Raw genomic sequence first — 24,440 nt, forward strand, 5'->3', positions numbered from 1 at the left:
TATTTAATAATATTTGTATCCTGGTTTTGTTTCCTTCCTGAAAACTCCTGGAGGGCAGAAACCTGTCTCCTGGATCTTTATACTCTGCAACGGCTCCTCCCAGTGCAGGAGGACCAATAAATATTCAATGACCTGTCTTGGCGGATGCCTCTGTCACCAGCAGCCCCACCAGGGAGGCACGGCACAGAGGGTGTTTGACAGCTTCTCAGCCGCCTTAGCGATATTTTTGGTAAGAGAGTGGGAGGTTTGGGTTAGGGAGGATATGGTTAAATGCTATCTTGGGCAAATGGAAGCTTGTTCTCACTTTCTTTCATTTGCCACCACCATGTAAATCCACATCTCTCCAATCTCTGGATCCCTGGTCCGCCCTGGAGATTTGGTTTGGGTTTGGTTGGTGGTGTGCCCTGGGATTCCAGAACCACTTGAATGGACCGCATTGGGCCCAGGATGGATCCCCGTTGACTGGGCTTGTCAAGTATCCCATGGTGCTGGTACACAGTATTCTTCCAGGCATCTTTTTGCAAACCACAAATGAAGATAACACGTCAATTCCAGAGGTAAAAGTTGTGCAGATTTATCTGTCCATGTTGAAGGGACAGGAGAAGAAAACAAGAATTAGTAGATGAAGCAAAATATACTCTATCCTCACCAAAGATATCAAGCTACAACCAGAACGCTTTCAGTAATGAGAACAATGCAGACGCTCCGGAGGCCCCTGGGAAAGTCACAGCTGACACGAGAAGTCCCGCCTCTCTCTGGGCTCTTGGGGCTGGTGTGGGGTGGCTGTTACCTCCTAGTGGAACTGTGGGTTGGCAAAGAGGCCCCAATACTTCATGCAGGGCTATGGTCTCCACCTGCTTACAATGTAGTCCTCTAGCAGGGATGGGAGAACGAGTTCTAAATTAATTTTGTACGCCCAATTCTGCTTTTTGATGGACATGACTATGCAAATACTGCCCCCTAGTGGTATAATAATGCACTGCATAATCTCAAACTACACAGTTTACTATGTGGAAGGGATCTTGGAATTCTGTCCACCTGCTTGTCTCATAGTTGAGGAAATTGAGGCACAGACAGAAAAAGTGACTGTCCCAAAGTCACAGGCTAAGTGGCAAGCTCAGAACGAAACCTCAGTTTCCACCCTGTAATTTGTAATATCTCTCGTCACAATCAATGAAAATATTTTATCAGAAAACTATGCATTTCTTGGGAGAAAAACACTAGAAAAAGCCACTATCCTTTGTTTTGTTAGAATTAGGCCTTTTAGGATTTTTTAGGGTTTTTTTCCTGATAAATAGTTTAAGTACAAAATCTATTAGCGGGTTCATTGTGGTTTTTGCTTTGTTCTTTACATGCATAACTAACTTTTTATGATTATTTATAATTTTTACAAAAGCCATGAACAATTTTTGAAAAGCGAATCATAGCAAGAAAATATATATATATTACTTAACACATTTAACTTGTGAAAACAACTGTTCTTTAGTATTTAAAATTTGGGGATACTGTTACTGTCATCTGAAGCAAAAAAAAAAAAAAAAAAAAAGGTCAGCACTCAGTTACCTTATACATTTTCTTTTGCTTTTTAAACTTATTTCTTATCACATTCAAAAAAAGTAGAGAGCAGGGTAGCCCTCAGAACACCTTCCATCTCTCTCTTGCCTCCCCTAACCTGGTTGTTGAGACTTCTCAGGCCTTCAGGCACACAGAGACTGCAGCATTTATCTGGTTCTCTTTTACTGAGACTAGCAATCTTTGTTTATTTTACTGGTGAATTCAGTCCACTTGCTGGCACATTTATGTTCATTTCTATCATTTTATTTTGCCTCATATTCCTATTGTTTTTCGACTTTTTTGTGTGTGTGTGAGATGGAGTCTCGCTCTGTCTCCCAGTCTGGAGTGCAGTGGTGTGATCTCAGCTCACTGTAAGCTCCGCCTCCCAGGTTCAAGGGATGCTCCTGCCTCAGCCTCCCGAATAGTTGGGATTACAGGCACATGCCGCCACACCCGGCTAATTTTTGTATTTTTAGTAGAGATGGGGTTTTACCATGTTGTCCAGGCTGGTCTTGAACTCCTGACCTCAGGTGATCCGCCCGCCTCGGCCTCCCAAAGTGCTGGGATTACAGGTGTGAGCCACCGCACCTGGCTTGTTTTTCCACTTTTTACCCTCTTTTGTAGTCATCCCCCTCGCTCACCCGGCCCCATACCTCTTAATGCAGTTCTGGAAATTCTAGGTTACCAGACACTGCCAGGGCAGACATCAGCTCCCGTAGATGCTTATTTCAATGCAGTCCCATTTTTATGCAGCTCCTGGAGCAGAAAATACTTCCTTATTTTCCTGTAAGCCATGTTATGCTTAGAAAAGAATGTTTTGTTTACTTTTTGTTTGGTTGTTTTGGATCCAGCATTTTAGGTGTGCTGCTATTTTGTCAGAAAGAATACTCTTATTTTTTAACTCTATTCTCTCATTCATTCAGTCACTCAGTCATTCAACAAGAATTTATGGAACATCAAATAAGTGCCAAGATTGTTTTAAATGGATCATACTGTAGGTCTATTTGTAATCTGCTTTTGTTTGCCTAGGATATTGTGGACACATTTTCTGGTCAATATTTAATTCAATTTAAAATCATTTTCATTAGTTTATATCATTTGTTTTCATTTATATTGATAATACATCTAATTCTCAATTAGTAGACACTAAGATTATTACAAAAAGTGCCTATTACAATAAGCCTTGTGATGAATATCATTGTGGGAAAAGCTTTATGCACAGATACAATTATTTTCACAGGAAACAAAACACATGGAATTTGTGTCTCAGAAGAAGAAATAAAAGACCAAAGGATGAGAATTTAATATATTTGAATCATGTACATTTAATGATCCGGAGCATAATTATCTTGTTTGGCATGGGGAGAGACTTTCTAAGAAAAGTTTTAAATAAAACAAAACTAAAGAAAAAGTTGAATACTAATGACCACATAAAAATTTAAAATTTCTGTACATAAAAAGCAAAAATTAAATGGCCCACGATAAAATGGAAATATATTCGCAGTGCAGAATAGGGGTTAGCAAGGGTCAAATCCTGCGGCCTCCTGTTTTTAAAATAAAGTTTTACTGCAATATAGCCACATCCATTCCTTTGTGTATTGTCTGTGCTGCTTTCACACTAGAAAGGCAGTGCTGAGTAGCTGTGACTTGCAAGTACTTCAGTACCTAAAGTATTTACAATGTGGTCAATTACAGAAAAAGTTTTCAACCTCTGCTGTAGATGATAGAAGTTTATCATCCTTAATATACAAAAACTCCTACAATTCAGTAAGAAAGCATACTTAATTGAACCAACATCTACTCAATATCTGCTCTGTGCTGGGTCCTCTTGTTGGGGACAGTAGAAACAAGAGAGACAGTCCCTGCCCTCCTGGAGCTGACCTTGAAAGGGGATCAGGCAGGTAATAGAAATACATTAACAAACGAATGTGTTTATGTAATGCCACACATTGATAAGTGCTGTGAAGAAGCTAAAAAATGGCAATAAAAACCTGTGTTGGGCTTGGGACCGGGAATGTCCTTGGCTAGAAGATAGTTTTGTCTGTGGTGCTCACCGAAGGCCACTCACTGGAATTAACATTTGAGCTTACAATCCTTACAATCAGGATTACTTTGTAGCATTAGAAGCAGGTAGTATGAATACCACAAAAAAGTTGGGTGTTAGTATTGTGCTATGTATTCTTCTAGGGTTATATCCATTAATCTAAAATAGTTATACATCTACTGAATGTTGCCAAATGAAAAGAGATTTTATTCTATAGACTGCTATATAATTTATTTTACTTAAGCATAATTCAATAAATTGAATGACTAGAAATTACTTAACAAAGCTGCTATCATTGAACAATTTGCTCTACTTTTCAGTTACTGTCCCCTCACGATGCATGAAAGACTTTGTGTAGCAGAGCCTTACAGTTAATTTTTGACCCAATTATTTCCTTGGGAAAGCTTCCTAGAAGCAGAATTGCTAGATCAAAGAAAATGCACACGTTGAAGGCTTTTGAGATACACTGAAAAACTTGAGTTTCAGACAGTGGACAGGTATTTGCATTTCCTCTAAAAGTGAATAAGATTACCCATTTCCCCTCGTGCCATGAAAGCATTCACATTACTTTCAATGTGATATGGGCAAATGTTATTTTTCATATTTTAGTTTCCATGATTTTTGTTTAGGTCAAATATTTATATGTTTGTTTGTATTCATTTTTGCAGAAACTTCTCTTTAAAGTCTTTACTGATTTGTCCATTGTGTTTTTATATTTTTATTGATTTGAAAGAGCCCTATACATGTTAAAGACAATAACCTCTTAGCCAGTTTACTTGCCTCTAAATTCTTTTCATGATGGCTTTGATAACAAATAATTTTTGATTCAATTAATCTAACCCACTTTTCTTTGTGATTTCTGCCTTTGATATCATTCATAAATAGAACTTTCCTCATTAGCCTGTATTTTCATCTACTACTTTCATACTTTTATTTTTGAAAGTTAAATCTTAGCATATTTACTATCTAATTTGGTATAACACGTAAGCTAGATTCTGTATTCTTTTTTTCCCCCAAATGTTTAAGCCAATTGATTCAATGGCATTTACTAAATCACCTTTATTCTTTCTCAGGAATTTGAACTCATACCTTTTTCATCTGCTACGTTTACATTATGTGCTTGTCTATTTTCTGGATTTTAATTCTATCTATTTCTGTGCTGGTTTCATAGTGGTTAAATTATTTTAACTTCATCTTCTATTTCTAGTTGTAACTCAAATTTATTACTCTTCCTTTCGTACTATTTTCAATCATTTTTCTTTGAGATAAAGTTTTGTTTTCTTTATTTTCAATTTCCAAAACAATTCATTTAAAATGTTCAAATTATAGATATACTTGGGATGGATTGAGAACATTAAATTATCTTCTCAAGCAAAATTTCCATTTATCCTAATTTTCCCATTCCTCAGTAAATGTTCATATATATACACATATATAAACAATATTGACAGTAAATGTTAACATATGTATGAGCATAAAAATATATGACCTGCATATTTTCTATCAATATTGTTACAAGATTTTTTATGCTTCTAATATGAATGGAATCAGTCTTCCATTATACTTTTCAATTGCATATTACTGATCTATAGAAAATGTGTTCTTTTGTACTTTGTATATTTTTTGTGTTTGTTTTATAATTTCCCCTTTAATGAAATTTTCATCAGTTATAATTAACTTTACATTATTTTTAGTTTTTATGCAAATGATATCATCTGCAAAAAATGTGATTTTTTCCATCCATTAAATATTTTATCTTGTTCATTTCCCTTGTCTGATCACAAGGGACTAAAATCCCAAACCTATATTAAGTAATAATAGTAACAGGAGATATTTATAACTCGTTCTTAATTTTAGTGGCTATTTCTCATGCAGTTCACTATCAAGTATGAAGTTGACTCGATTAGAGATATTTATGCTATGAAGGAAGCATCCTTTCATTCCTATTTTATCAAGAGCTTTTAACCAAAATAAATGGCTGAGTTTTATCAAAATATTTTTTGTGGGGTGAGATGGTAATGTCTATCAGGCTAATTCCATTACTGTTCATCTGTGACTTTTTTTTCTTTCTGCTTCATGTTTAAATGTTCCTATCTTCATAAAATACAACCTATTTAATCATGGCTTTTTTTTCTTTTCATGAACTCTAAACCCATGTGATAACATTTTATTTATAATTTTTCTTCATTATCTTTTTTACATTTAAACATTTAATCCATTTGGAATTTACTATAAGATATGAAGTAGAAGTAAACTTTGGGTTTTTTTTTGTTTTTTTTTTTACAAAAATATTTAGCCAGTTGTCCACACACTAGTGATCAAAAGCCAAACTTCCAAAATGCTACATTTATCATGGAATAATGTGATTTGACTGTCTCAGTCAGCTCAGGCTGCCATAACAAAACACCATAGCCTGGGTGGCTTAAACAACAGAAACGTATTTTCTCCCAGTTCTGCAGGCTGGAAGTCTGAGGTCAGGATGCTAGCATGGTTGGGTTCTGGTGGGGGCTCCTCCTGGCTTGCAGATGGTTGCTTTCGCTCTGTGTCCTCATATGGGAGAAGAGACTGAGGCTGAGAGATCTCTGTCTCTCTTCCTCTTCTTATAAGGACATTGATCTTATTGGATTAGGGCCCTACCCTTATGACCTCATTTGACCTTAATTACATCCTGAAGACTCTCTCTCCAGATATAGTCACTGGGGGCTAAAGCTTCAACATATACATTCTGGGAGGACACAGTTCAGCCCCTAGCAGTGATGTGCCTGGATACAATGTGCAGAGAATTGAGTTAAGCAAACCCCTCAGTACATGACACACTATTATCACCAGCCTGTGCAAGAGGACTCTGATTTCTCTTTTTTCTTACTTTTCATCCCAATTCCCAACTCCTATACACATGCAAGCTAGTATGTCTAATTTCTCTGAGACATATTTTTAATGACAAATGTTACTAATTTGTCATTAAAAATAGTAATATTAACTAATACCATTAACATTGTTACTATTATTACTATTACCAACGATTTGAAATTTCTATCATTATTAACATTGATTTGAAATTTCTATTATTAACGTTGATTTGTAATTTCAGTCCTTTGTGATCAATGAAAATATATGAAATAAAGTATTTAATAGATAAAAAATTACCAATTTTGTACATAGCATTATTGTTTACATGTATGGTGTGTGTGTATGTGTATCCAAAACATAAATGTGTGTATATATAAATCTCAAAGACATTTATATATGTCAGAGACATTATGTTATCTTCATAAAATATTAGATTAATTGCATATGAAAGTGCTTCTAATTAATTTACATAAGTGATACTATGTTGTACATCTTACTATGTTCCTTCCTTTTAAAATCTAAACTATGTTATCACAATTTTTCCATTTTAGAAACTATAAATAAAAGATATAAAAGAAAAGCTATGAGGGGATAGGGCTGAGCATATAGTATTGTAATGTTTATTGTTATCTAAAAATGGCAAGGAAAAATGAAATAAAAGAGGAGTACATCATATTAATTTATGATAAAATATTTAGACCTGAACTATGCAATATGATAGCCATTTGCCACATATAGTTATTTAAATGTAAATAATATAAAAACTAAAATTCACTTTCTCAGCCACACTAACCACATTTCAAGTGTTCAATAGCCATGTAAGGCTGGTAGCTACTGTATCCAACAAATAGATCTAAGACATTTCTATCAATGCAAAACATTCTATTGGAAAGTATTAAAAGTAGGCAATCTCAATGCTGCAAAGATGGAGAGGAGAAAGAGTGGTGGAGAAAGGTGTTTCCTTTTTACAAATACAAGGTCTTCTGAATGAAGATTTTTCTAAAGTTTCTAGATGGAGTTTCTAATGCTTCCATTGCAAGGAAATACTTAAGGAGATGTTGTTGAATCGATGGACATTTGTTCTGCTGTCCTAGGCACTCTTCTACGTGAGTGACAGCACCACATGGTCCTACTCCGGGAGAGCTGACATTCTAACAGCCCACAGGGAAAGATGACAATCAAGAAGAAATATGGGAAGGTCCTACAGAATGTACTAGGGAGGCTTTACTTTAGACTGGGTGGTCAAGGAAAGCCTCTCTGAGCACACGGCATTTCATCAGTGCTGGAAAGACAAAGGAAACTAGCCATGTAAAGATGTGAGGGAGGAGAAAGAGCAAGTGCAAAGTGCCAAGGCATGAATGCACCTCAAATACACAATGAAGCATAGGAAGGCATATGGCCTGACAGCAAAATAAATGGTGGGGAGAGCCTTAAGAGAGACCCTGTCTGGCAGCAGTGGATAATAAAGTATATTGTTCTGTTAGACCAGAGCTTCTCAAGCTCAGACTATTAACATTTTGAGTTAGATATTTCTTTATTGGGTGGGGAGAAGGGGTGTCCATATGCATTTTATGATGGTTTGCAATATCCTTTGCCTCTACCCACTAGATTCCAGTTGCATCACTCTAGTTGTGAGAACCAAAATTATCTCCAAGTATTTTCAAATATCCTTTGGGGACCAAGTCACCCTTCATTGAGAATCACTGTGCTGAACCACACTATTCTTTCAGGTCAGTTTCCAAATACTGATCCATGCCCATCTGTGATTCTGATCAGCCTAGCAATGATAACGTGGTCACACACTTTCCCTACAACCAATGACGATTCTTCCCTGTATACTTGCCTACAGTTGGAGGAGCAATTGTATCACATGCTTGTCCTGTCCAGTGAATTTTGGCTGATAGCCTCGCATTTTATCAGAAAAACAAAGAATCTACTGATGTGGCTTGAGTCAGAAATCCTAATCAACACCCTCATAAGGCCAGCCTGAGTCCTCGTTCTTGGCAGCACTCTAAAGAACTTCATGCCAGATAATGGACAACTGTGCACAATAGCAGGAGAAGAAAGGGGTCCAGGGTGAGACAATCTGGGTCCCTCTCTGGCTGGTCTTGTTGCGGAAACTACTTTTTCTATTGAAACCAATAATCTTTTATTTAATTGGCACATGATGAGGATTGTAACTTAGGCTTTCAATAAGATGATATTTTTGAAATATTTATAGGTGTGTCCCTGCCCTGCCAATATCTATTCCATCTTTGTGTTTTACCCCCAACCCATACTATTCAAGAGCTGGATTATTCCCTGCTCATTATTTCTGAAAGAGACTGTGACAGCTGAAAGAAGAGAAAAAAGTAGCTGCTATCTGGCTTTGAATATCAAAAGAACAGGTTTTGAGAGAAAAGGGAAAGAATAAAAGATCAGACAGAAAGAATAAGAAACAAACAGGAGAGTATAGGAAAGGCAATTCTCCCTCCCTGGCCCCCACCCACCCTCGACATGTGCGCACACACACACACACACACACACACCCTGGGCTTGATGGATAAGGAGAAGACAACACAGAAGTGATGGGGCAGAAGAGACATCAAGGTCTGAGAAAAGGAACTAAGTCACTTTTGCCAGTTGCCTGGCTTCTATTTGAGCAAGGGGCTCCATCTGCTATGTGAACCCAGAGGTGATATCCATTGCCTTTTCAAACAATGTCCTTCTGATAGCAGACAATACTTTGCCCATTGGTTATCTAACCAGAAGAGTGCCCTTCTATACCTGACCCCTAAAACCCCTGGCACCATCCCACAGCACAGATATATCCAACAGACGCCTTGGTGATCCACAGACCCTGGTCACCAAGTTGGATGAGGCTGGGAGTGGTGTGGAAGGGAGAACCCCAAAACTTACAGGAACCCAATTGGGGCAGGAAGTAGGAGTGAATGCCCCTTCTAGAGGTCACAGATGGTTATTCCTAATTTGCTGTCTGTGCCCTCTGTACAATGGAAGCAAAGCAATAAATCTGTTGCCTGTCCATACTATCTGAGGCATTGGTAGCTATTCAACTGGCTCCTCCAATTTTCCATTATTTCTGTCCTTTCCAGCCTAAGCCGCTGTGAACTTGAGGTTTCCCGAGATAGCAGAGAGGCTTGTGCTTCCTTCGGTCTGGTTCTATGTATGTACGTCCTGCAGAATTTCCCCAATGTTTCCAGTATACAGAAGAAATTTGCCCTTTTTAAGGGCTTCTATTGTTTTTTCCTCCCCAATTTTCATATTTATTTGGTCATTTCAGTGAAAATTTGGAAGGGATAGGCTTCACTCAGTTGAACTAAATTCCTTCCCTTGAAATTCAGCTGTGCACTGTCTTTCCAATGTCATCTTAATTTTACCATAGTTTGTAGAAAGTCTTTGAAATTTGAGTAATTCTACAAACCTTTGCTCACCTATGGTCATTTCAAGTGGAATGCATAAGAGAAGCAAATTTATGAAAATATGGCCTTACATTGCCTTGTTTTCACCAGATTCAGTCGATTTTTTAAAAAGTCTAGCTACAAGTTGACAGGGTATACAGAATCTCCACTCTGGGATTACCTCTGGTATTTTAGGTGTGACTCATTGGTGCTTTCTGGAGAAGTTTGACATTGGCAAGAAGAAAAGAAAAGAAAAGGCATTCTCTTGTTAATGTCAATGCATACAGTGGCCTTCTCCTTATAATTTCCTCCAGTGCTATGAGCAGACAGCAAACTGGATTCGTTTCCCCTTTGTACCCCTTTCAATTCTTTAATTTTCCTTATTGGCACTTTACATGAAAGAAATTGTACAGAGTTAAGAATGCATTTTAGGATGTTTTCCTCTGCCAAATTTGCTTGCAAATTTTGCTCCTGCTAGAAGATAAAATGGAACACTCTTGACATTGCCAATATTCCTGACTGTGGGATCACTTAAGATATTACTTTCCGACTTAGCAATCTCTGAAAGTTGTTCTCCTCTGTGATTTGATACAGACCTTTGCCAATTTGCTCTCTCTCTTTTTTTCACTTTTAACACATTTCCATGCAATATACAAATGCCAGTGTGCAAATCATCCAGAATTATTCACATCCTAAAATAAAGTTCCTTTTCTTTTCCATTGAAATTGTAAAGCTTAAAATAAATTTAGAAGAAAAAAATCCCCCAGACTTATGGTTTGTGTTTGTCTAAAATGACTTTGTTTTACAAGCAGTGGTTTTGTAGTGTGCCCTGTTGGGTACAGTGGCCACCTTGAGTAATCAGTGAAACTCACAGGCAGAGGCTGAGCAGGACATCCACAGGGATGATTTTAAATGTTAGTGTGCAGGACTGAAATTCCACGGTGGTCTGAGCTTGACCAAGCATGGTTTGTCAGGGTTGGTATTCTGATACTGTTTTCCAGACCCTGATAAGAACAGGCTTGAAAGGGAACTGAAGAGTATTTTAGGGAGGCTGAAGAGTTGAGATCCTAAACAGGGCTGCCTGGGGGACAGCCAGGCTGAGTGAGAAAGCTGCCTTCTAGGAGGTTCTCATTTCCACCCCTGAGCATTTCAGAATCTTGGGTAGACACCTGAGGCTCAAACCTGGAAAAGGTAAAAGACAAAGGCAAAAGGTCGTCAAAGGTTATGACTCTCCCTCTGAGGTCAGCTCTTTGCCCCACAAAACCCCTCTTCACACTAGGAGAGTCCTTGTGCAAAGTCAGCTCAGCCATAGGCTTGGACAAGCAGGAATAACAGGCCTCAGATAGGTTCAGATGGATCATTGCTTTCCTTTCCTTTCGCCAATCCTACAGTTTCTGAAATGGGTCATAATTTGGCTTCTGTTAGAGGCAGCTAACTGTTGTTGAGAGCTGATCTTAGCCAGGCACTGTGCAAACTGCTTTCTATTCATGACCTTATTTGATCCTCACAACTCCCCAGTTATGAACCATTGCTACCCCCATTTATGAATCAGGAACTAGGAGCTAAGAGATTCAGAGCTTGCTCAGGGCCACACCACCAGTAAGTGGTAACCCTTAGCCTGTGCTAGCTCCCACTAAGATTTTGGCTTTCTAATGTTGAGGTAATGCATTTCTTTTAAAGAGCCTTAATTTGTTTGATCTCATTTGAATCTTTCAAGCTTTTGAGATTTCATAATCCTTTTTATCTCTTTTTACTATTGTTCATAATTTGTGTCAATTTGTCCCTTAAATATTTTATGTATTTTATTACTAATCCTTTAATAATTTAGCATTGACATAGTTTCATGTTCTTTAATATCTGAGCTTTAATTTCCAGTAGCAAGCACTTTTCCTGGCACACAGAAAGATCCAAATTAATATTTGTTGAATAATGAGTGAGCTTATAGCTTTCATAGTTTTGGGTTGTTACTCTGCTTTATAAGTTTCCCTTTAATTATTTAAGTTTTTTTATTCACACTTTTGTGGTTTAACTTTGACACAATTAGACAACTGTAAGTTCTGAGCTAGTGGTTTTATCTATTATGATTGTTTTAATTTTTCCTTTAGTTGTTAATATGTGTTAAGTTTTTAATTTTACCTTTCAAAGTTCTGATTTCTATTTCTTTTGCTCCCTTTAATCTCCCTATATTTAACATATAAATTCTTAATTTTCTGTTTTTCTTAGACTTTTAGGTTTTTTTCTTTTACATTGTTATCACACTGACTCATCTTTTTACTTACACATTTTTTCATCAATAATTTTAATTATTTTACTCTGCAGATGATTTTAAAAGTGATGATTTGGGAGAGGGTGGAAGGCTAAAAATAAATCTTCCTGATGTTCTCCTTCAATGATTCTCTAATTCCATTCAATTCTCCTGGTATAAATAACAACAAACAGTAACAGGAAAAGAAAAACTGGACAACAAACAGTTACATGCCAGAGTGAACATTAAGCCTATTTAATCATCAGAATGGGCTCAGGCACATGTACCAACGAAACAGAGCAGTTGCTGGCTGCCCAGGACCTGCAAGGCTGCACTGGTATGCACTGGCTGCAGATCACTGGGGCATAGAACTCGTCTCAGTGCAAGAAAGAGGAGACTGCCATCTTTTTCCTTTTCCCTCCAGAGGGATTCCCACCAGAAATTTGGATGGAGTTCATTATTCTTTTACTTTTCTTTGTAGTTTTACCACATGTATAAACATTCTTAACAACGTTATATAGTTTTTGCATTTTGAAAAGCAGCTTTTTGCAAACAGATTTATACTCTTTGCATTATTTTTGACCAACTTTAATTGACCAAGATTATTTCTTTCTTCTTAATTTTTTTGAGACAGAGTCTCTTTGTTACCCAGGCTGGAATACAGTGGCACCATCTTGGCTCACTGCAACCTCCACCTATTGGGTTCAAGCGATTTTCCTGTCTCAGCCTCCCAAGTAGCTGGGACTACAGGAGTGCACCATCATGCCTGGCTAATTTTTGTAATGTTAGTAGAGACAGGGTTTTTCCACGTTGCCCAAGCTGGTCTCGAACTTTTGACCTCAGGTGATCCACCCGCCTTAGCCTCCCAAAATGCTGGAATTACAGGCACAAGCTACCACGCCCATCCTGACCAAGATTATTTCACAAGAAGTATCCTTGTTGCTGCCTGTGAAATATATTTTTATTTCTGTATATTTCATTGTGTGAATATACCACAATATACTTTGTCATTCTATTTGTAATGTGAATTTTCCTGAGTTTTTCTTTTTTGACTGTGTTAGAACATTTTGATTGTTGTCTCCTGATGCACATTTCTAAGGGTTTCTTTAAGTTAGACATTTAGAAATAAAAAAAGCTAGTCTCAAGGGGCATGCATGTTCAACTTTATTAGAGAATGCCAAACTATTCAACTAGTGCTATACCAATTTGCACTTCCTCAAGCACAGTTATATGATTTTTTTGTTTCTCTTCATTCTTTTCAATACTTGATATTACACATTTGAATATTTTTGCCAATCTGATGGGTTTGAAATATCACTATGGCTTTGATTTGACTTTTCAAATCACAAATGATATTAGGCATCTTTTCATAAGACTGGTTGGCCACTCATATTCTTCATCTAAAAGATACTTGTTCCAGATTTGCATATTTTTCTTTTTTTGTTACTTATCATTTTTTTTTCCCTTTATTTCTTCTGGAAAAAAAAAACTAGGATACAAGTGCAGAACATGCAGGTTTGTTACACAGATTTATGTGTGCCGTGGTGGTTTACTGCACCTATTGACCCATCCTCTAAGTTCCCTCCCCTCACCCCCAATCCCCCAAACAGGCCCTGGTGTGAATTATTCCCCTCTCTGTATCTATGTGTTCTCATTGTTCAACTCCCACTTATAAGTGAGAGCCTGTGGTGTTTGGTTTTCTATCCCTATGTTAGTTTGCTGAGGATAATGGCTTCCAGCTTCAGTCATGTCCCTGCAAATGATGTGATCTCATTCCTTTTTATGACTGTTTAGTATTCCATGGTGTATATATACCACATTTTCTTTATTCAGTCTATCACTGATGGGCATTTGGGTTGGTTCCATGTCTTTGCTATTGTAAACAGTGCTGCAGTTAAACATACATGTGCATGTCAGACTTGCTTATTTTTCTATTGAGCTATTTCTCCTAATTAATTGATTAATATTATTTATACATTTTTTAAAATTTTATTCTGTATATTGAGCATTGTATTTTCACTTTATGGGCCTTTGGTTAAACATAAATGCTTAATTTAATATAGTAAAATTTATCATTCTCTTTCTCTAGAGTGCACTTTATATACCTTGTTTAAGAATTCCACCTATATGCCAGAGTCATAAACATATTCTTCTATATATTTTGTAAGTTTTATAGCTTTACCTTCCACATTTAAGGTATTTTTAAAATCTATCAAAGAACTAATTTTAGACTTATTCATCCTCTCTATGTTTGATTTCCACTTCATTAATCTCTCCTATTATCAGGTAGAAACAGTGATAATACTAAACATACTTAGGTAAAAATAAGCATATGTAATTCTTTAAATTTCACAGCAATCATTTGTTTAGAGGACACCAGAAAGCTTACCTTAATAAACATGCATATAGAGGAGGTGATAAAATCTCACTTAATTCTTCAGATGGTAAGATCTGCATTTTTAAAATATAACTTTAGCCGAAGTAGATGAGATCACAGAGCTCTGAACTATGACACTAACAATAGAAATTCAAGAAGAGAAACTGATTTCTAGGAAACAATCCTAAGTAACTGATACTGGTCGGGTCTTACTGGGCATGAGGGATGCAAGAGAATGGGTCTAAGATCAGTGCTTGGTTTCAATGTTGGTATAGTATGCGGTTAGTGACTCTATTAAGTGAGACAGAGAGTATGGGAATAGAAACCAGCTAAGAGGTTGAAAGTACAGGTGGATTAGTCCATTCTTGCACTGCTATGAAGAAATACGCGAAACTGGAAATTTATAAAGAAAAGAGGTTTAATTGGCTCATAGTTCTGCAGACTGTATGGGAAGCATAGCAAGAGGCCTTGGAAAGCTTTTACTCATGGTAGAAGACAAAGCAGGAGCAGGCATCTTTCATGGCAAGAGTAGGTCCGAAAGAGAGAAGGGAGGCACTACACACTTTTAAACAACCAGATCTCACAAGAACTCACTCACTATCACCAAGACAATATCAAGGGGTTGGTGCTAAACCATTCATGAGAAATCTGTCCCCATGATCCAGTCACCTTGCATCAGGCCCCACCTCCAACACTGAGGATTACAATTCGACATGAGATTTGGGTAAGGACACAAATCCAAACCATATCTCAGTTAGTCAAGGATTCCAATAGAAAAGGATGACACACATTGGACAATTCGAGGACTCCAGGAAGAACTGTATGGTGAGAGCTGCAGCTTTGTTAGAGGGATGTGACATGTAACCGACCCACTGGATCCAGCAGGTGCTGCTGAGGAAATAAGTTCCTAGCCCAATCTTTTCCTTCCTTCCAATCTCTTACTGGTGCTGCCCATTTGCAAAACCCAACTGGAAGCCAGAAGGCTAAGGAGTCTCTGATATAGACTAAGCTAAGTCTCCTTGGACATAAACAAGGGCTGAAAGGTAGAAAGTGGATTTAAAGGACAAATGATATGTAGCACAATAGGTGAAATAAAAGGATCTTTTAGATTTTCTTTAAAATAGATCAGAACTTGTGGGAGATAGATGAAACATATTGGCAAACTGTTGATATTTGTTAAAGCTGTGGAATGAGTTCTTCACAAGTGTTTGTTACAGCCCTCTCTACATCTTTGTTTGAAAATAATTTTGAGACTAAAAATGGAGGAAGAAGAGGGAAGAGAAAAGGAGGAAGAGGAGGATGAAATTATAGACACCACTGATGCTGTCTGTACATAGCTGAAAAAACTATATGAAAACTACACTATTGCAAGCACTCAGAGTGAAAGCTAAGGTATTCTTCCTAACCATCACCAAAGACACATCTTTAGAAAAAATCTTCCTCCACAAAAGTCAATTCGAAGATGAGAATAAGGAGTCATTGCAACATATGTGCAGATATAAACAGAAGGAAACAAGAAACATGAAAAAGCAAGGAAATTTGACACTTTCAAAGGAGCACAATAATTCTCCAACAACAGATTTCAATGAAAAAGAAATTTACAAAATGCTGGAAAAATAATTCAAAATAATTATATTAAAGAAGCTTCTGTGAGAGATAAGAGAACATAGATAAACAATACAAAGAAATCCATAAAACAATTCAAGATATGGATGAGAAATTCACCAGAGAGACATATCAAAAAAGAGAACAAAACAGAAATTCCAGAATTAAATAATTTAATACATGAAATAAAAAAGTACATTTGATAGTCTAAACAATGAACTAGATCAAGGAGAAGAAAGAATTTCAAAACTCGAAGACAGGTCTTTTGAAATAACTAAGTCAGAAATAATAAATTAATAAAAAGGAAAGAATAAAAATAAGAAAAGTATACAGGAAAGAATGGACACCATAAAAGAATCAAATATTTAAATTTTGTGTGTTCCAGAAAATGAAGAAAAGTCCAAAGTCATAAAAAAAAAGTTTAATGAAATAGCTGAAAATAATTCAGGTATAGCAAGATATTTAGACATCCAAATACAGGAAGCTCAGAGATCCCTATCTAGATATATCCCAAAAAGATCTCCATGGCATATTATTTTCAAACTGTCAAAAGTGAAAGATAAATAGAGAGATGTAAAAATAGCAAGACAAAAGCATCTAGTTGCATATAAGGAAAACCTCATCAGACAAACAGTGGATTTCTCAGCAGAATCCTTAGAGATAAGGAGAAATTGGGAAGAGGTATTCAAAGTTCTGAAAGCAAAAAACACTGTCAACTAAGAATACTACACCCAACAAAGTTATCCATCATAAATGAAGGAGAAAAGTCTTTCACATACAGGCAAAAATGGAGGGAATTCATCATCACTAGATTAAACGTATAAGAAATGTTCAAAGGAGTCCTAAACATGGAAATGAAAGGGCAATATTTACCATCATCATGAAAACACATGAAATTATACAACTCACTGGTAAAGCAAACACACAAATGAGGGAGAGAAAACACTCAAATCATACCACTACAGAAAACCATCAAAGAACAATGCTAAACAATAAGAGAGAAAGAAAGACACAAAAGATAACAAAACCAGAAACAATGAAAACTATGACAGGAACATAACCTCATATATCAATAATAATCTCGAATGTAAACAGACTAAATCCTCTGCTTAAAAAATATAGACTGACTGAATGGATTTAAAAACAAAACAAAACATGATCCAAGTATATGCTGCTTAAAAAAGACATAGTTTACATGTAAAGACACACACAGGCTGAAGAAAAGGTATGAAAAAAGTATTCTATGCAGCAGAAACCAAAAGCATGCAGGAGCAGCTATGCTTATATCAAACAAAATAGAACTTTAACTCAAAAACAGTATTTAAAAAGACAAAGAAGTAGTTATATAATGATAAAGAGACCAGCCTAGCAAAAAGATATAACAATTTAAATATATATGGACCCAAGACTGAAGCACCTAGATACATAAAACAAGTATTACTAGTTATAAAGAGAGAGATAGACCTCAATATATTAATAGTGTGGGATTTCAAAACCTTAGTCTGAGCATTAGACAGATCATATAGACAGAAAATCAACAAAGAAACGTTGGATTTAAACTGATCTTTAGACCAAATGGACCTAACAAACATTTACAGAACATTTTATCCAACAACTGCACAATACACATTATTACCATCAGCACATGGAACATTCTTTAAGAAATACCACATATTAGGCCACAAACCAATTATCAAGAAATTATAAAAAACTAAAATCATATCAAGTATCTTCTCAGACCACAATAAAACAAAACTAGAAATCAATACCAAGAGGAATTTTGAAAACTACACAAATATCTGTAAATTAAACAACATGTACCTGAATTACCATTGTGTCAATGAAGAAATCAAGAAGAAATTAAAACTTTTCCTGAGACCAATGAAAAGGAAAACACACATACCAAAACCTGTCAGATACAGCAAAAGTCATGCTAAAAGAGTTTATAGCAATAAACACATATATCAAAAATGTAGAAAGACTTCAAACAAACAACATAATGATGCATCTCAGAAAACTAGAAAGAACAAACCAAACCCCAAATTAGAATGAAAAAAAGAAAAAAGAAATATCAGAGTGAATCTACAAAATAGAGATGAAAAAATTACAAAGGATTGACAAAACAAAAAGTTGGTCCTTCAAAAAGATAAAGAAAAATGATAAGCTACCAGTTAGACTAGCTAAAAAAAAAGAAAGAAGACCCAAATTAACACAATCACAAGTGAAAAAGGAGATATTACAACTGACACCACGAAAATACAAAAGATCTTTAGAAACTATTATGAACAGCTATTCATCCAAAAACTGGAAAACCTAAAAAAAATGAATAAGTTCCTTGGAAAATACAACGTCCCAAGATTGAATCAGAAGGAAGTAGAAGATTTGAACAGATCGATAATAAGTAGTGAAATTGAATCAGTAAATAAAATGTCTCCCAACAAAGAAAAGCCCAGGATTGGATGAATGAATTCACTGTTGAATTCTAATAAACACACAAAGAAGAAATAGTACCAATCCTCCCGAAACTGTTCTGAAACACACAACAGTTCTGAAACTGTTCCAAAAACTGAAGAATAGATAACTCCTCCCTAACTCATTCTACAAAGCCACTGAGGAAATCACAGATACCACTGACCCCGTGCACTGCCAAAGAAGTCATACAAAGATCACACACACACACATAAAAAAAAAAAAAATTATTTTGGATTTGCAGAAATCTGAAATCAAAGTCAAAGTATCTTAATCAACATACATACATCTGCAGGAAAAACTTAACCTGTACAAAAGCAATTTCAGGCTAGGCTGAAAAACTTATCCTGTACAAAAGCAATTACAGGTGGCTCACACCTGTAATCCCAGCACTTTCGAATGTTGAGATGGGAGGACTGCTTGAGCCAGGAATTCCAGATCATCTTGGTCAACATAGGGAGACTCTGTCTCTAAAAAAATAATAAATAAAATTTAAAAATAGCTGGGCATGGTGGCACACATCTGTAGTCTCAGCTACTCAGAAGGCTGAGGTAGGAATATCACCTGGGCTCAGGAGGTCAAGGCTGCAATGAGCCATGATTGCACCACTGCACTCCAGCCTGGGTGACAGAATGAGACCCTCTCTCAAAAAATATTTTTTAAGCAATTTCAAAAACTGGAACAAGTGACTGCTACATAAATTGTGCAGGTATCGATGGAAGAACAAAGGAAACATGAAAAACCAGGGAAATACAATACCACCAAAGGACCACAACAATTGCTCAGCAACAGACCCTAATCAAAAAGAATTCTGTGAAATGCCAGATGAAGAATTCAAATATGGATTTTAAAGAAGCTCAGTGAGAGATGCAAGAGAAATCTAAAAACTGATACAAAAAAATTAGAAAATTAATTCAAGATATAAATGAGAAATTTACCAAGAAGATAGATATCTTCTTATATATTAAAAATATATAATATATATAATTAATTATAAAGATATATATCTTTAAATATATTTATATATTATATATAAATATATAATATACTAAGTATTGTATATAAATATATATAATTTATATATATATCTTCTTATATTTTTTTAAAAAGCAGAAATACTGGAACTAAAAAATTCATTGAAGGAAACACCAAATAGATTTCAAACTTTCAATAACAGACTAAACCAACCAAGCAAAAAAAAAAAGAAAGAAAAAAATCAGAACTTGACAACAGGTCTTTTGTAATAATCCAGTCAGAAAAAAATAATAAACAAGAATTAAAAAGAATGAACAAAGACTTTGAGACATCTGTGACTACATAAAGTAGTTGAACTTATGAATTATAGGTATCCCAAGGAGGGAGAGCGATGAAAGAGTTTAGAAAACCTATTTAAAGAAATAATCAATGCAGAAATCCCACATCTATTAATAGAGTCAGACATCCACATATAAGAAGCCCAGTAATCCCCAGAAAAATATATTACAAAAAGGACTTCACTACTGCATGTTATGTTCAGAATGTCTAAAGTCAAATTAAAATAAGTGATTTTAAAATTAGCAAGAGAAAAATGTCTAGTCACCTATTAAAAAAAAAAAATCAGGCTAAGAGTAGATTTTTCAGCAGAACCTCACAGGTACGAAGAGAATACAATAGCATTTTCAAAGCACTGAAAGAACAAAACTGTCAGCCAAGGATTTTTTTATCCTCCCAAAATAAGGTTCACAAATAAAGGAGAAATACAGTTGTTTCTTGACAAGCAAACACTGAGGGAATTTCTCCTCACTAGCCAGACCCTACAGGAAATGCTCAAAGGGGTCATAAACATGGAAATGAAAGGTTGATATTCACCATCATGAAAACACATGGAAATATAAAACTCATAGTTCTTATAAAACAGTCAAATAAAGGAGGAATAGAAAGGAATTGAATGGCAACAGAACAGAGTTTCATCAAACCACAAATGACAAAAAAAGAAAAAGAAACAAAGAATTTTTAAAACCAAGTTGAAAACGATTAACAATGTGACAGGAACAAAGCTTCACATATTAATATTAGCCTTCAATGTAGATGAATTAAATGCTCCACTAAAAAAATACAGACTGGCTAAATGAATTTTTTAAATGATCCAGCTATATACTACACACAAGAAACTCACCTTACCTTTAAAGGCACATAGACTGAAAAAAAAAAACTCAAAGGTGGAGAAAGATTTTCTATGCAAATGAAAACCAAAACTGAGCAGGAGTATTATACTTATTAAATAAAAGAGACTTTATATCAAAAACAGTTTTTTAAAAAAGACAAAAAGAGCATTATATAATGATAAAGGAATCAACTTAGCAAGAGCAAATAACAATCCTAAATATATATGCACGCAACATTGAAGCACCCAAATTCACAAAGCAAGTATTATTAGACCTAAGGGGTGAGATAAACAGCAATATAATGATAGTGAGTGAATTAAATACCCTATTCACAGCACTAGACACATCATCAAGACAGAAAATTAATTTTAAAAATTGGACTTTATACCAAATGAACCTAATAGATATTTAGAGAACATTCTACCCAACAACTAGAGAATATTCTTTTCACTTGCACATGGAACATTCTCCAAGATAGACTACATCTTATAGGCCACAACACAGGTCTTAACAAAAGTTTAAAAATTAAAATAATACCAAGTAACTTGTCAGACCACAGTGGAATAAAGCTAGTAACGAATGCCAAGAGGAACTTCAGAAACTATGCAAATATCTGGAAATTAAACAGCATGTTCCTGAAAAATCACTGGGTCAATGGAGAAATGAATGTAAAAATTTAAAGATTTTTTTTGAAATGAATAAAAATGAAAATACAACATACCTAACTCTGTACAGTATAGCCAAGGGAGTGCAAAGAGAGACATTTATAGCATTAGATGCCTACATCAAAAAATTTGAAAGATTACAAATTAGCAACCCAACACTACACCTCAAGAAATAGATAAAAAGGAACACACCAAACCCAAAGTTAAGAAATAAGAATGATGAGAGCATAACTAAATAAAAGAGACCCCCTCAAAAATACAAAGAATGAACAAAACAAAATGTTGGTTGTTTGAAAAGATAAGCAATATTGAGAAACCACTAGCTAGATTAGCCAAGAAGAGAGATGATCCAAACAAACAAAATCACATAAGAAAATGAGACATCTCAACTGACACTATAAAAATAAAAAAATAAAAAAAATCAGAGATTATTATGTACAATTTTAGGCTCACAAACTAGAAACCCCAGAGAAAGTAGATAAATTCATGGAAACACACAACCTACTGAGACTGAATAAGGAAAAAACAGAACCCCTGAACAAACTAAAAATGAGTAGCAAGATGGAATTGTGTCTGGAGTTGGTTCCTTCCAGTGTAGAATGAAAGAATAAAGCTTCCACAGTGTGAAAGGGAACCTGAGCAGGTTACTACTCGCTGGCTGGGGTGGCCAGTTTTTATTCCCTTATTTGTCCCCTCCCATGTCCTGTTTCTGTCCTATCAGAATGCTCTTTTCTCAATCCTCTCTGTGATTGGCTACTTTTAGACTCCTGCTGATTGGTGCATTTTACAGAGCACTGATTGGTGCATTTTACAAACCTCTTGCCAGTTACAGAGCACTGATTGGAGCATTTTCACAGAGCACTGATTAGTGCATTTTACAAACTTCTTGCTAGCTACAGAGTGCTGATTGGTGCATTTTACAATCCCCTTATAAGACAGAAAAGTTCTCCAAGTCCCCACTCTACCCAGGAAGTCCAGTTGGCTGCACCTCTCCTAAAAAATCTTCCAATAAGTAAACACCTGAGACCAGATGAATTCACAGATGAATTCTATCAAACACACAAACAAGAACTAATACTCATCCTGTTGAAACTAGCCCAAAAAAATCAATAGGAAGGGAGTTATCCCTAACTCATTCTACAAGGCCAGTATCATTCTGATACCAAAATCGGACAAGAGCACAACAAAAAAAGAAAACTACAGATCAATATATATGATGAACATAGATGCAAAAATCCTTAACAAAATACTAGCAAATCAAATCCAACAGCACATTTAAAAGATAATGATCAGGTTGAATTTATCCCAGGGATGCATGGATGATTCAACGTATGCAAATCAATAAATGTGATGCATTATACAAACAGAATTAAAGACAAAAACCTTATGATCGTCTCAATAGATGCAGAAAAATCATTGAATGAAATTCAGCATTGCTTCATGATAAAAATCCTCAAAAAAACTAGGCATCAAAGGAACAAACCTCAGCATAATAAAGGCCACATATGACAAACTCACAGAGAACATCATACATAACAGAGAAAAGTTGAAAGTGTTCCCTCTAAGATCTGGTATAAGAAAGAATGCCCATTTCCGCCAGTCTTATTTAACACAGAACTGGAAGTCCTCACCAGAGCAATCAGGCAAGAGACAAAAATAAAATGTATCCAATCTGGAAAGGACAAAGTCAAATTATCTCTGTTTGCTGATGATATGATCTTATATCTAGAAAACCCTAAAGACTCCACCAAAAAAAATTCTCAAATGAATTCAGTAAAGTTTCAGGATACAAAATTAATGTATAGAAATCTGTGGTGTTTCCATACACCAATAATGATCTAGCTAAAGACAAAATCAAGAAGGCAATCGCATTTACAATAGCTACAGAAAGAAAAATACCTAGGAATATATTTAACCAAGGAGGTGAAAGATCTCTATATGGAGAACTAAAACACTCTGACTGACTCATGCCTGTAATCCCAACACTCTGTGAGGCCGAAGTGGGCAGATCACCTGAGGTCAGGAGTTCAAGAACAGCCTGGCCAACATGGTGAAACCTCGTCTCTAATAAATGTACAAAAATTAGCTGGGCATGGTGGTGCATGCCTGTAGTCCCAGCTACTCAGGAGGCTTAGACAGGAGAATAGCTTGAACCTGGGAGGCAGAGGTTGCAGTGAGCCAAGATCACACCACTACACTTCAGCCTATTGGGCGACAGAGTGAGACTCCGTATCAAAACAACAACAACAACAATAAATAAAAATAAACTGAAAAAAGAAATTATAGATGACAGAAATAAATGCATTCCATGCTTATGAATTGAGAGAATCAATATTATTAAAATGACCATAGTGCCCAAATAAATCTATAGATTCCATACAATTCCTATGAAATTGCCAATATAATTTTTCACAGAATTAGAAAAAACAATCCTAAAAATCATATGGAATGAAAATAGAGCCCAAAGAGCCAAAATCAAATCTAAGCAAAAAAGGAACAAAGTAGGAGGCATCACATTACCTGACTTCAAATTATACTACAAGGCTACAGAAACCGAAACAACATGGTACTGGTATAAAAATAGGCATATAGATCAGAATAGAGAACCCATAAATAAAGCCACATACGAACAACCGACTGATCTTTGACAAAGTCATAAAACCATACACCAGGGCAAGAAGAACATAGTCAATTAATGGTGTTGGGAAATTTTTATAGCCTGTGCAGAAGAATGAAATTGGACACTCTCACCATATTTAAAAAAAAAAAAAAAAACTTAAGGTGGATTAATTATCTAAATGTAAGACCTGAAACTATAAAAATACCAGAAGAAACCTAGCGAAAACTATTCAACACGTTGGCTTAGGTAAAGAATTTATGACCAAGTCATCAAAAGCAAACACAACAACAACAAAATAGACATATATGGCTTAATTAAACTAAAAAACTTCTGCACAGCAAAAGAAACAATATAACAGCCAGGTACGGTGGCTCATGTCTGTAATCCCAGCACTTTGGGAGGCCAAGGCAGGCGGATCACCTAAGGTCAGGAGTTCAAGACCAACCTGGCCAACATAGTGAAAACCCGT

Source organism: Papio anubis, chromosome 7 (assembly GCF_008728515.1).
Source record: "Papio anubis isolate 15944 chromosome 7, Panubis1.0, whole genome shotgun sequence".
Lineage (NCBI taxonomy): Eukaryota > Metazoa > Chordata > Mammalia > Primates > Cercopithecidae > Papio > Papio anubis.